The 14,005-nt window shown below is 45.3% G+C and overlaps 1 protein-coding gene and 1 long non-coding RNA gene across 5 annotated transcripts in view; both read left to right on the forward strand.

Annotated features, from left to right (window-relative positions):
• The window catches only part of LOC129701505 (protocadherin-1-like), a 350,556-nt gene that overhangs the window by 292,478 nt on the left and 44,073 nt on the right, over nt 1-14,005 (forward strand). The window lies entirely within an intron of this gene.
• On the forward strand, nt 7-8,704 carry LOC129701507 (uncharacterized). Its single transcript, XR_008724208.1, has 2 exons — nt 7-2,210; nt 2,322-8,704. It is a non-coding gene; the product is annotated as an uncharacterized LOC129701507 (long non-coding RNA).

A 14,005-nucleotide genomic window follows, 5' to 3' on the forward strand; every position in this document is an offset into this window, starting at 1 on the left:
CGACATCAAGAGACCTTGGGTGCTGTTGGTGTGGAGTTTGCAGGTTATCCCTGTGTCCGCATGGATTTCATGCTGAAGTTCGAGTTTCCTCCCACTTCTGAACAATCTGCAGGTTGGGCATTGTCAATTTTCCAGAGTGTGTACACAATTGTTAGAATCTGTGGATAGCTGATGATGATATGGGGAGAATAAAAGAGGTGCAGGAAGCTCCGCGCAACTGTACCGCCCTTTTGACTGGTTAGCATGCCGGCCAAACTACGTTTTCCACTGTATCTCCGTGTGCGTGACAATAATAAGCCGATCCCAATACATCTAAAAGGTGCAGTTCAAAGGGTGTTTAAAGAAAGCGAGTGAGTGAGAGCTTTGGAAGGGATTTCCAGGCCATAGCAACCAGACAAGGCCAAGGATTTGCAGAATCCTCGAGACGCTTGCACAGTGGTGCAGCGGTCGAGTTGCAGAGATCAGGGTTCATTCCTGACTACAGGTGCTGTCTGTACGGAATTTGTACTTCTCTCTGTGACATCGTTGGGTTTTCTCTGGGTACTCCGGTTTCCTCCCACGTTGCACAGATGTGCAGGTTGGAAGGTTAATTGACCTGTAAAAATTGTCCCTAGTGTGTAGGGTGTGGACTTGGTGGGCCTAGGGGTCTGTTTCCATGCTGCCTCTCCGAGGTCAGAGTTGGTCAAACATTGATTCTCAGAATGTAGGTGAACATTCTTGTCTGTATCATTTGGTACCAGTCTGATAAATATTCAGAGTGACTAGATTAACAGTATGTAAGTACCCAGGAGAGTTGTTTTAGTTTTAGAGATACAGGCTCTCCGGCCCACCGGGTCGACATAAACCAGCAACCACCCAGATCAATATCAATGAATATTGGTATCTCTAACTTCCAGTAACCCTTGCATCTCTTCCCTCTCCGTCACTCCCCCACCAAAATCGTTGTACTAGCTTTAAAGTCATCTTGTTGAATCTCATTGGCTGTAACTGGTTTTCACCAAGCCCACAGCTAACAATGGCCTGTTTCCATCATTGCTACTTTTGCATATATTTCATTCATTTGTTCTATATCTCTCCATATTACCGTCTATATCTCTTGTTTCCCTTTTTCCTGACTCTCAGTCTGAAGAAGGTCTCGAACCAAAATGCCACCACCTATTCTCCAGAGATGCTGCCTGACCCGTTGAGTTACTCTGGCTTTTTGTGTCGACCTCATGTACACTAGTTCTGTATTATCCCACTCTGGCATCCACTCCTGACACACTAGGAGCAAGTTACAGAAGCCAACTAGCCTACAAACCCACACGTCTTTGGGAAGTGGGAGGAAACCGGAGCACCCGGAGAAACCCACGTGGTCACAGGGAGAACGTACAAACTATGGACAGACAGCACCCATAGTCAGGCTCGAACCCGGAGCTCTGCTGCCATGAGGCAGTAACTCTACCATTGCGCCACCATGCTACCCCATTTTCTCAAGTGCCCTGTATGGTTCTCGATCTTTCACACACCAGCCGAACCCCTAAATTTTAGTTTATTTTTGCACATGTTTCCAAAGTGGATTCAGTCCGACGGCAGATATATAATTCAGTTTATTTTGAAGGCCAGCTGATAAAAGAATCTTGTATTGAATGATTTCTCCCTACAAGCACCCGGAATAGATTAAAAAAAAAATCTGATTTACTTTTTTTCTCTCTGACTTTCTTCTTTTCATCTTTGATTCTCGCCCCACATCATTAACATTTGAAAGCGGTGTTGTGACAGATAGGTTCCCACCTTATCTCTGCTGAATGTGATGGAGCCTATCTCTTTCTGTGTATCTTGATTTGGTGGTATTGATGTATCATCCTTGGTGGCTTCCGGGTATTCAACTCACAGGCAGAGGCTCAGGATGTCAACTCAGAGCAACACGGTGGCGCAGGTGTAGAGTTGCTGCCTTACAGCGTCAGAGACCCAGGTTTAATCCTAAGTCTGGGTGCTCTCTGTATGGAGTTTGTACGTTCTTGTGTTGAGCGTGTGGGTTTTCTCCAGGTGCTCTGGTTGCCTTCCACACTAAAGACGCACAGGTTTGTAGGTTAATTGGCTTTGGTAAAGATTGTAAATTGTATCTAGTGTGTAGGTTTGTCCTAGTGTATGGGGTTTGCTGGTCGGTGAGGACGGTGGGCCGAAGGGCATGTTTCCACGCTGTGTCTCTAAACAAATAAAAAGGGGAGGTTACACAAAAAAGCTGGAGAAACTCAGCGGGTGCAGCAGCATCTATGGAGCGAAGGAAATAGGCAACGTTTCGGGCCGAAACCCTTCTTCAGACTGAATAAAAAGGGGAGGCAGGGGCTGTTACGGCCAACTTATAATTTCCTAACGGGAAAGTGATGGGCGTTAGAATTATCATCTGGTTTGGCACACGTGGACTGCGGCAATCTTTGCCTAGCATAAAAGCAGCTGACATATAGAAACAAGGAACTGCAGGTGCTAGCTTACGTAAAATGTATATTAGCATATAAAATCAGGGATATAATGCTGAGGCTTTATAAATGGCTGGTCAGATTCCGTTTGGAGTATTGTGAGCAGTTTTGGGCCCCATGTGTAAGGAAGGATGTGCTGGCATTGGAGTGGGTCCAGAGGAGGTTTACGAGAATGATCCTGGGTATGAGGAGTGTTTGACAGCACTGGACCTGTACTCGTTGGAGTTTAAAAGGATGTTTGATTGAAACTTACCGATTGGTGAAAGGCCTGGACAGAGTGGATGTGGAGAGGATGTTTCCAGTAGTGGGAGAGTCAACGTCCAGTGGGCATAGCCTCAGAATAAAGGGACACACCTTTAGAAAGGAGATGAGGAGGAATTTCCTAAGTCAGAGGGGTTCTGTGGAATTCATTGCCACAGCTGACTGTAGAGACCAAGTCAATGGATATTTTTAAGGCGGAGATTGACAGATTCTTGTTTAGTAAGGGTGTCAGGGGTTATGGGGAGGAGGCCGGAGGAGAATGGGATTGAGAGGGGAAAATGGATCAGCCACGACTAAATGGCGGAATAGACTTGATGGGCCGAATGGGCTAATTCTGCTCCTATAACACATGAACATGACATAATTAGTGGAAGTGAAAAGGCTGGGAATGTCATTGGGACGATTGGTTGTTCAAGGGGGTAACACAGCAGGTTCGAAGTGCGTGTATCTGCATGTTTTTTATAACTAAGACTTCCCAATCCTTTCTGGAGTGGCAATGCTGAATAAGCAGTAATGAGCTCCAATCAGTTCGCATACATTTCCACATTACCACAAAATAGGCCAATTTCAATGCCCTCTGTCTTCAACATTGCTCATTGTATAGTGAATTTGCTTGTTAACATTCAATGGGTAACAATGAATGGATGTGTCAATTAATTTGCAAGATTCATGGTTTCTGCTTCCTTATAAACGTAAACATATTGGGTGCATGTGTTGCATCAGAAACAGATCTTCACATGTCAAGTCTAATTGGTGAAGGAACAGATGCCAAATCTAATTGGTGCGGAGAGTCATAGAGTATTACATTGCGGAAACGGGTGAGCTTACCCATGCCAACCAACATGCCCCATAGTCAGGATACCCCGTCTACACTAGCCCCACCTACCTGTGCCTGGCCCATAACTCTCTAAAGATTTAATAGGAACTTGAGGCAGCAACTTTTCCGCACAAAGGGTGCTAGGTATATGGAATGAGCTGCCAAAGGATGTAGTTGAGGCAGGTACTATCATAGTGTTTAGAAAATATTTGGATAGGTACATGGATATGATAGGTTTAGAGAGGTATGTGCCAAATGCTGGCAGGGGGGGGACTAGTGTTGACGGGGTATTTTGGTCAGCGTGGACAAATTGGACCGAAGAGCCTGTCTGAAGAAGGGTATCGGCCCAAAACATCACCGATTCCTCCTCTCCAGAGATGCTGCCTGTCCCGCTGAGTAACTCCAGCCTTTTGTGTCTATCTTCGGCCTGCTTCTGGCCCATATGACTTTGTGAAAGCGATCTGGTAAAATGTAGAAACAAGGAAGGATCTGCAGATGCTGGTTTATACTGAAGATAGACACAAGGTGCTGGAGTAACTCAGCATGTCAGGCAGCATCCATCTCTGGAAAAAAAGGACGGGTGACGTTTCGGGTCGGGACTTTTTCTCAGACTGAAAATAGAAGGGCTTTTGAGAAGGGGTCATCATTGGGTGGTGAGGATTCTTTCCCAAGGGAAAAAGCAGAGGCTGTGCCACCGGTAGTTTAGTTCCTCAATTTATATTCTGTACCTCTATTGATACGCTTAAATATCAGGTATGCATTTTTTTTTATCAATCTGATCAACTTGTACTGTTCCTTGCTCCCATCCACAAGCAATTCAACACAGGTTAAAGATCAAAAATGTCTTCCTCTTGTTTTGGCTTTATTGTAGCCAAGATATCAAGAGAGTGTTACTCAGGCACTTCTAACAGAAGAATAGCACAGTAAAAATTGAATAAGAATGCACTGTGCAGAACGCTATCTCTTAGTCGCGATTCAATCCCTCAGGGAAATAAAATGTAATATCTCTCCCTTTTGTTCATTTTTATTCTGCAGCAGCACAATATGTTGAGAAGGTCTTTTCACCTTTGGGTTCAGTCAGGTAATAAAATAAAATTTCAGCCAGGAAATCCAAAAGGGAAAAGAGTAATTCAAAGTCTGAAAAAATGGTGAGAGCACATCAGGAGACCATTCAGTCCGTTCAGGTCTGTGCTGGTTCTGTGCAAGATTTTAGTTTCTTAGATTAGTTTAGAGCTCGGAAACAGGCCATTCGGCCAACCAAGTCTGCACCGACCAGCAAACGCCACACACTAACATTGTCCTACTACGTACTAGGGAAAACATACAATTTTACCTACACCAGTTAACCTACAAACCTGTACATCTTGTCGAATGTATCGAAAGGATCTGCTGATGCTGGTTTTCACCGAAGATAGACATAAAGTGCTGGAGTGACTCAGCGGGTCGGGCAGCAACTCTGGAGAAAGGGGATAGGTGATGTTAAATTAAATTAAACCTGTTTGTAATTAATTAGTTAATTGACTAAAAGACATAGCATGGAAACAGGCCCTTCGGCCCATCATTTACACACTGAGCATCGATCACCTATTCTATGTTATCCCATTTTCCCATCCACACCCTACACACTAGTGGCAATTCACAGCGGCAATTCATAAACCTGCAAGGTTTTGGGATGCGGGTACTTCAGTATCTATAGTCAACCGAGAATGTTCTGAGTTTTTTTAAACAAAATAATGGCAGTAAATTAACAAACAGACAATCGAGACTGGTGCTTCAACGTGTGAAGAAGGAGAGCAACATTGAATTGTTTGCATGGGATAGGCAAAATTAAGCAGTGCCCAATATCCCAGTGCCACAGGGTTGAAGGTTACAAAGCCAAAAAGCATGGCAACAGGCCCTTTGGATCAACAGAGAAAAATAGGTGCAGTAGTAGGCCATTCAGCCCTCGAGCCAGCACCACCATTCAATATGATCATGGCTGATCATATAACATTAGTACCCAATTCCTGCTTTTTTTCCCATATCCCTTGATTCCTTTAGCCCTAAGAACTAAATCTTTAACTTGAAAACATCCAGTAAATTGGCCTCCACTGACGTCTGAAGCAGAGAATTCCACAAATTCACAACTCTATGGGTGAAAAAGTTTTTCCTCATCTCAGTCCTAAATAGCCTATCCCTTATTCTTAAACGGTGGCCCCTGGTTCTGGACTCCTCCAACATCGGGAACATTTTACCGGCATCTAGCCTGTCCAATCCTTTAAGAATTTTATATGTTTCGATAAGATCCCCTCTCATCTTTCTAAATTCCAGTGAATACAAGCCCACTCGACCCATTCTTTCATCATATGTCAGTCCCGCCATCCTGGGAATTAACCTGGTGAACCTACTCTGCACTCCCTCAATAGCAATAATGTCCTTCCTCAAATTAGGAAACCAAAATTGTTCAAGCTGAGCGAAGGACACAGTGCTGGAGTAACTCAACAGCTCAGGCAGCATCTCTGGAGAATATGGATTGGCATTGTGTCAGGCTGAGACCCTTCTTCAGTCACATGCCCACTAAGATGCCCCATCTAAGCTATTCCCATTTGCCCGCATTTGGCCTATATTCCTCCGATCCTTTCTACCCGTCAGACTGTTTTTAAAATGTTGTTATTGCACCTGCCTCAATTACCTCCTCTGGCAGCTCGTTTCATACTCCTACCACCCTCTGTGTCAAGTAAAAGGATGTAAGGACGAGCACCAGTGTAATTGACCGCAGATGTTAGTTGAAATGCAAGGGATTTAGGATGGAGGGCTGGTGTAATAGGGATGGTGCAACACTTGAAAGCTTAGCGATTGATGGAGAGACCATGCTCTATGAATTTCTTAGAATTGTTCTCAGTCTACCACTGGACAAATTAAGTTTCAATAAACTTGCAGGATAGTTATAGCACAGGAGGATGGGAGAAGATCTCTTTCAGCAGGTTAGATGGAATTGATTTTCATCAAAAGTATACTTTATTCATTGTATATTGTATATTGAACAATATTGTAAGAAGGGCATGTTGTTTTTGGGTCATACAACGTGAAAACAGACCCTTCGGCCCAACGCTCACACCGACCAACATGTCCCATCTACACTAGTCCTACATGCCTGTGTTTGTCCCATATTCTTTTAAATCTCTCTTACCCATGTACCTATCTAAATGTTTCTTAAATGTTGCAATAGTCTCTGCTTCATCTACCTCCTGCACACCCACCACCCATCCACACACCCACCACCCTTTGTATAAAAACGTTATCCCTCTGGTTCCATTTAAATTTCTCCCACCTCCCTTTAAATCTATGTCCTCTGGTTCTCAATTCCCCTACTCTGGGCACGAGACTCTGTGCATCTACCCGATCTGTTCCTCGCATTATTTTGCACACCTCTATAAGATTACCCCTCATCCTCCTGCGCTCCAAGGAATAGAGCCCTAGCCTGTTCAACCTCTCCCTGTAGCTGAGGCCCTTTGGTCCTTTCTTCTGTCGGACACCTTTCTTCTGTCTTTCCTGATGGATCGACGAACCCATCGATGATGCAGTTGAAGCCACCAACCACAGTGAATGGTATTTCCAGCATCTGCTTATTAAATGGACAGTACAGCACAAGAACAGGACCTTCGGCCCACAATGTCTGTGCTGAACATGATGCCAAGACCATAATTTATCTACCTGCACATAATCCATATCCCTCCGTTACCTGCATATCCATGTGTCCATCCAAAAGTCTCTTAAATGCACCCCCGGCAGCGTGTTCCAGGCACTCACCACCCTCTGCGTAAAAAAATTACCCCGCACATCTCCTTTAAACTTTACCCCTCTTACCTTAAAACTGTGCCCTTTAGTATTTGAATGTTTTCCACGCTGGGAAGAAGCCTCTGACAATCTATGCTTCTCATACTTTTATATGGTCCTATCAGGTCTTCCCACAACCTTCAGCGTTCCATGGAAACCAATCCAACTCTGGCCAACCTCTCCCTGTAGCTAATGCTCCCTAATTCAGGGTCATGCTGGTAAACCCTTCCCCAGGCCAAGAATCCTAGAATAGGCGCAAAATGCTGGAGTAACTCAGCGAGTCAGGCTGTACCTCTGGAGAAAATGGATAGGTGATGTTTCGGGGCAGAACTCAACCCGAAAACGTTGTTTAGGATCCCAACCCGAAACGTCGTGTATTAATTTTCTCCAGAGATGCTGCCATGACTCGCTGAGTTACTCCAGCATTTTGTGTCTAAAGGGCTTGTCCCACTTGGTGATTTTTTCGGCAACTGCCGGCATCATTGACTGACCTATCAGGTCACCGAAAAATTTGCACCATGATGCGGCGGTGACGTGGTGTGATGGCGTATGACGCGCGGTGTTTTTTCATGTGTCGCAATATTTTTTTGTCGCCGCTGGATTTTGAAATGTTCAAAATCTTTTGGCGACCCTGATATGATGCCGGCAGTCACCGAAAAAATTGCCAAGTGGGACAGGCCCTTAACCAGCATTTGTAGTTCCTTTTTATTGCAAACAATTCAAGTTTGTCTAATCTCTCGGAGGTAGACAAAAATGTTGCGGGTGAGGCAGCATCTATGGAACGAAGGAAATAGGCAACGTTTCAGGCCAAAACCCTTCTTCAGACTTTCTTTAGATTTTAGACTTTAGACTTTAGAGATACCGTGCAGAAACAGGCCCTTCAGCCCACTGAGTCCATGGCCGACCAGCGATCACACCATTCACTGGCACTATCCTGCACCCTAGGAACAATTTTCAATATTTTTACCATAGCCAATTCAACTACAAACCTGTAAGTCTTTGGAATGTGGGAAGGAACCAAAGCACCCAGAGAAAACCCACAAGGTCACCTAGAGAATGAACAAAATCCTTACGGACAGCATCCATAGTCAGGATCGAACCCGTGTCTCTGGCAACACAACTCTACCGCTGCACCACTTTCCTTAAAGATATGCTCCCACATCTCTCTTCCTCCTCCCATTCCTCCTTATCCGCACAAATTGGATTGAACGGGGCTGCCACAGCCCACATTACAACCCAGGCTGATTGAGAACTGATCATATCAATGCAGTAGCTGAGTCCTGTGGAGAGTGTTGAGTTTAATGAGTCTGGACAGTTTCCATATACTTCATTCCATCCATGCAGCCCAGAACAGCCCTGAAAAATTCTGCTCACATCCTAATCAGGTTGAGAGCGTGTTGAATGGAAGTGGCCTATTCATCAAAGTTTGCTTCAGAATTAATAGGTTTTGCTAATTCAGGAGGGAGAATTCTTCGAGGTAGTTTACATATAAATAGAGCCTGATGCGCTACTAGTTCTTTGTTTCAACCCTCATTGCAGGAATTGAGGACTGACCCCTCTCAGGCAAGGACCAAAGAATCCTGTGTATACCCCTGATGCACAGCTCGATATCCCACTTCTCTAACAAAAATAGACACAAAGCACTGGAGTAACTCAGCCGGTCAGGCAACATCTCTGGAGAAGATGGATAGGTGTTGTTTTGAGTCAAGACCCTTCTTCAGATTCCAGCATCTGCATCTCCTTGTTTCTCCTTGTTTCCATATTTTTCTTTATTACTTTAAAGACTGTTTCTTCCTGGTTGCTATCAGGCAAGTGAACTATCCTACCGATAACGAGAGAGCGATCCTGACCTACCACCTACCATGGTCTACTCCTGCACCCATTGTCTATTGTCTATTGTCTACCATCTATCTCATTGGAGACACTTGGACTATCTTTAATCAGACTTTACTGGACTTTATCATGCACTAAACGTTATCATTCCCGCAAACTTAACTAAACTAAGCTAAATAATCTAAAAAAAAATAAAGGAAACCAAACTAAAGTATACTCAACTAAACAAAATGAAACTAAACTTAAATAAACAACTAAACTAAAATAATGGTGCATTGTCCCAAAACGTCACCTATTCCTTTTCTCCCGAGATGCTGCCTCACCCACTGAGTTACTTTCAAGATTCAAGATTCAAGAGAGTATATTGTCATCTGTCCCAGATAGGACAATGAAATTCTTGCTTTGCTTCAGCACAACAGAATATGGTAGGCATGAATACAGAACAACTACAGCCTTTTGTGTCTATCTTCAGTATAAACAAGCAGCTGCCGTTCCTTCCTGCACGGGTTTGTAAGTTAATTGGCTTTTGTAAATTGTACCTAGTGTGTAGGAGAGAACTAGTGTAGGGGTGATAGCTGAACGGCATGGACTGGGTGGGCCGAAGGTCCTGTTACCATGCTGTATCTCTAAAGTAAACCAAACTAAACTAAATTATTTTGTTGCTGCATTGTAACTGAAGCAACTGAACCATCCTACCAACAACTGGAGAGCAGCCCTGAGCTGCTATCTGCCTCATTGGAGACACTTGGACTATATTTGATCAGACTTTACTGACTTTATTGTGCACCGAACGTTATTCCCTTTATCATGTATCTGTACACTGGATGGCTCGATTGTAATCAAGTATTGTCTTTTCGCTGACTGGTTAGCGAGCACCAAAAGCTTTTCACTGTACCTCGGTACACGTGACAATAAACTAAACTCAAGACTCAGTTGTAATAACCGCAGCACTGAAAGAAGGGAACGCTAGGCTGCCCTGCCAAGCTAACACATAGCCTGCTCTGTCATGCTAATGCATAGCCTGCTCTGCCATGCTAACGCATAGCCTTTTCTGATGGAGGTTTTCTGTAATCGGATTCATAGATTGACCTGCTGATGTGACTCACAGACTAATGTATCTGGCGGAGCTCAGAGCTGCAGGCCGTGGCTTGTCCCTACGCTGCTGGGAGTTGGTGGTATCATTAGAGAAGCTGTGCTAATGTTTATTCAAAACTGCTTCCAGTCATTTCTGGCTGAGCTGGAGGGAGATGTTGGGGCAGATTAATAATTCGGGTCCATCGCGCCAGGCTTGATCCTGACTTGGGCTGCTGTATGTACGGAGTTTGCACGTTCTCCATGTTTTCTCCAGCTGCTCCGACTTCCACCCACATTCCAAAGACCTGGAGTTTAGTTTAGAGATGCAGTGTGGAAACAGGCCCTTTGACCCAGAATCCACGCCGACCAATGATAATGAACATTTTCATGCATAATCACAGTCACAGGTCAGACTTGTGGTGCCAAATGGCTTACTCCTGCTCCTAATGTTCTCATTTAATTGACTGAATGATACAGCATGGAAACAGGCCCTTCAGCCCACCGGGTCCACGTTGATCACCTGATCACGCTGGCTCAATGTTATCTCATTTTTTCATTCACTCCCTACACGCTGTTTACTCTTTAAAGCATGGGAACAGGCCCTTCAGCTCACCGAGTCCACTCGACCCCCATCACCTTTTTACCCCTTTTTCTTCTCTGTGCCCCACCTGGATATGCTCCACATATCTCCCTTTTGCCTGCAAACCCCCAACCCCCGTCCCCTTCCCCTTTCACCTATTCCCCATTCCTCCCTCTGACTACATATTTCCCACTTCATTTATCCGTATCTCACTATTTTTGTCTTTTCATCTCTGGCTTGTGACCATCCATCTGCCAATCAACCCTCCCCACCTCCCCCAAATGTATCCACCTATCACTTGCCAGGCTTTTCCAACTTTCTCCCCACCCCGATCGACACCCCGCCAATGAAGGGGCAAAAATTGTTGGAGTAACTCAGCGGGCCAGGCAGCTTCTCTGGAGATCATGGATAGGCGACGTTTCTGGAGAAAGATCCTTACCTGAAATGTCGCCTATCCATGTTTTCCAGAGATGCAGCCTGACCCACTGAGTTATCCCAGCACTTAGTGTACTTATTGGTAAAACAGCATCTGCAGTTCATTGTTTGAGGCGGCACAATGCTGCAACAGTAGACTTGCTGCCTTACAGCATCAGAGACCCGGGTTCAATCCTGACTACGGGTGCCTTCTGAATGAAGTTTGTACCTTCTCCCTGTGACTGTGTGTTTTTTCTCTGGGTGCTCCGGTTTCCTCCCACACTCCAAAGACGTACAAGTTTGTAGGTTAATTGGCTTTGGTAAGTTGTAGTAATGTTTGTGGTCCATGTAGATTAGTGTACGTGATGAATGCTGGTCGGCGCGGACACGGTGGGCCGAAGGGCCAGTTTCCACATGCTGTGTTTGGAAGCTAAGTCTAATGTGAAGCAGAGTGCTAAAGTATTGATGACTTTCCCGCAGTATGTTTGATCAACAATCGATGCTACCTGCCTTGTCATTGCTTCCCACAATCGGCTAAGAAATACTGGGACCAAAACAGATCGACTTGGGGCTTAGAACCACCATCCATGTAACAGAGATTGATTTGTTTCTTTATAGCAAGTGAACCAGAGGAGTCACACAGTGTGTAGGAAAGAACTGCAGATGCCGGTTTAAATCGAAGGTAGACACAGAATGCTGGAGTAACTCAGCGGGACTGATGGCATCTCTAGAGAGAAGGAACGGGTGACATTTCAGGTTGAGACCAAGGGTCTTGACCCAAAACGTCACTGATGCCTTTTCTCCAGAGATGCTGCCTGTCCCGTTGAGTTATGCCAGCATTTTGTGTCTACCTTCGAGTCACCCACAGTTCCAGGGTTTCACTGCACTGTGTTTGACAAATACATAGCCAAATAGATTTCTTAGCCAAGCTGAGAAACAAACTCTCAATTTAACTGCTGGGAAATTACAATTAGGTTTATTTTAAGTTGTATGAGCAAAATTAGGGTTTTCAGCCCGTCAAATCTACTCTGCCGGTAGACGCAAATGCTGGAGAAACTCAGCGGGTGCAGCAGCATCTATGGAGCGAAGGAAATAGGCAACGTTTTGGGCAAAAACCCTTCTTCAGGCTGATGTAGGGGGGGGGGGGGGGGGGGGGGGGGGGGGGGGGGGGGGGGGGGGAGAATAAAGGAAAAAGGAAGAGGAGGAGCCCGAGGGCTAGGGAGAGCTGAGAAGGGGAGGAGACAGAAAGGGCTAACAGAATTGGGTGAATTCAATGTTCCCCCACCAGGGTGCAGACTGCCCAAGCAGAATATGAGATGCTGTTCCTCCAATTTTCGGTGGTGCTCACTCTGGCCATGGGGGAGGCCCAGGACAGAGAGGTCGGATACGGAATGGGAGGGGGAGTTGAAGTGCTGAGCCACCGGGAGGTCAGGTTGGTTATTGCGGACCGTGCGGAGGTGTTCGGCGAAACGATCGCCCTATGCTTGGTCTCACCGATGTAGATCAGCTGACATCTAAAGCAGCGGATGCAATAGATGAGGTTGGAGGAGATGCAGGTGAACCTCTGTCGCACCTGGAACGACTGCTTGGGTCCTTGAATGGAGTCGAGGGGGGAGGTAAAGCGACAAGTGTAGCACCTCTTGCGGTTCCCTCCAAATCTACTCTGCTATTCAATCATGGCTGATCTATCATTCCCTCTCAGCCCCATTCTTCTGCCTTCCGCTGTTTTGCATGGAGGTCAGGTGGTATAGCTGATTCCTTACAGCAGCAGAGACCCGGGATCGATCCCGACTACGGGTGCTGTCTGTATGGAGATTGTACATTCTCCCTGTGACTGCGTGGATTTTCTCAGAGTGCTCTGGTATCCTCACACATCCCAAAGGCGTGCAGGTTTGTAGGTTAATTGGCTTCAGTAAATCACCCCGAGTGTGCCAAGACCATCACCTATTTACCAATGCAATGGTAATAGTCAATGGTCATACAGTTGGGATGTAAGCTACCCAAGTGGAATGAGAGTTGCTCTTCCTCCATTTTGCGTGTGGCCTCACTCGGGCAATGTTTTTTTCTTTCTCTCTTCCCTGTGCCGCACCTAAACTTGCAACCATTTTCCCTCTCCCCCTCCCGTCCCACTGGCGTGGGATAGTCGGAGAGATGGGTTGAAGGGGGTACAGCAAAGTGGGATGTGATTGGGGTGGGGAACAAACTTAAAATTGGACCATTCAATGCTGATGCAACATTCACTGCATTTCAAATCACAGTGGAGCCAAAAAAGTACTTTAAAAAGTGTAATCACATCTGCAAAGTAGGGAATGTGGTGGCCAATTGGCATGGAGCTCCCACAAACTGAAAGTGATAAGCACATAATCTGTTTTTTAAAGTGTTAGTTGAAGAATAAATATTGGCGAGGATTGAATTGATTGATTAAAAGATACAGAATGGAAACAGGGCCTTTCCAGCCATCGATCACCTGTTCACACTATTTGCATGTTATCCCATTTTCGCATCCACTCCCTACTTACTATGGGGCAATTTACAGGAGGCAATTGACCTACAAACCCTCGTGCCAGAGTTGGTGAAACTGATTCTTAGAATGTAGAGGAACTTTATTGTCCGTATCATATTGTACCAGTCCAACAAATATTCAGAGTGAATAGGTTAACAGCATGTTAGTACCTAAGAGAGTTACTTTAGCTTTAGTGATACAGCATGGAAACATCGATCATCCATACACTAGTTCTACGTTCTCCCCAC

Source organism: Leucoraja erinacea, chromosome 11 (genome assembly GCF_028641065.1).
Source record: "Leucoraja erinacea ecotype New England chromosome 11, Leri_hhj_1, whole genome shotgun sequence".
Lineage (NCBI taxonomy): Eukaryota > Metazoa > Chordata > Chondrichthyes > Rajiformes > Rajidae > Leucoraja > Leucoraja erinaceus.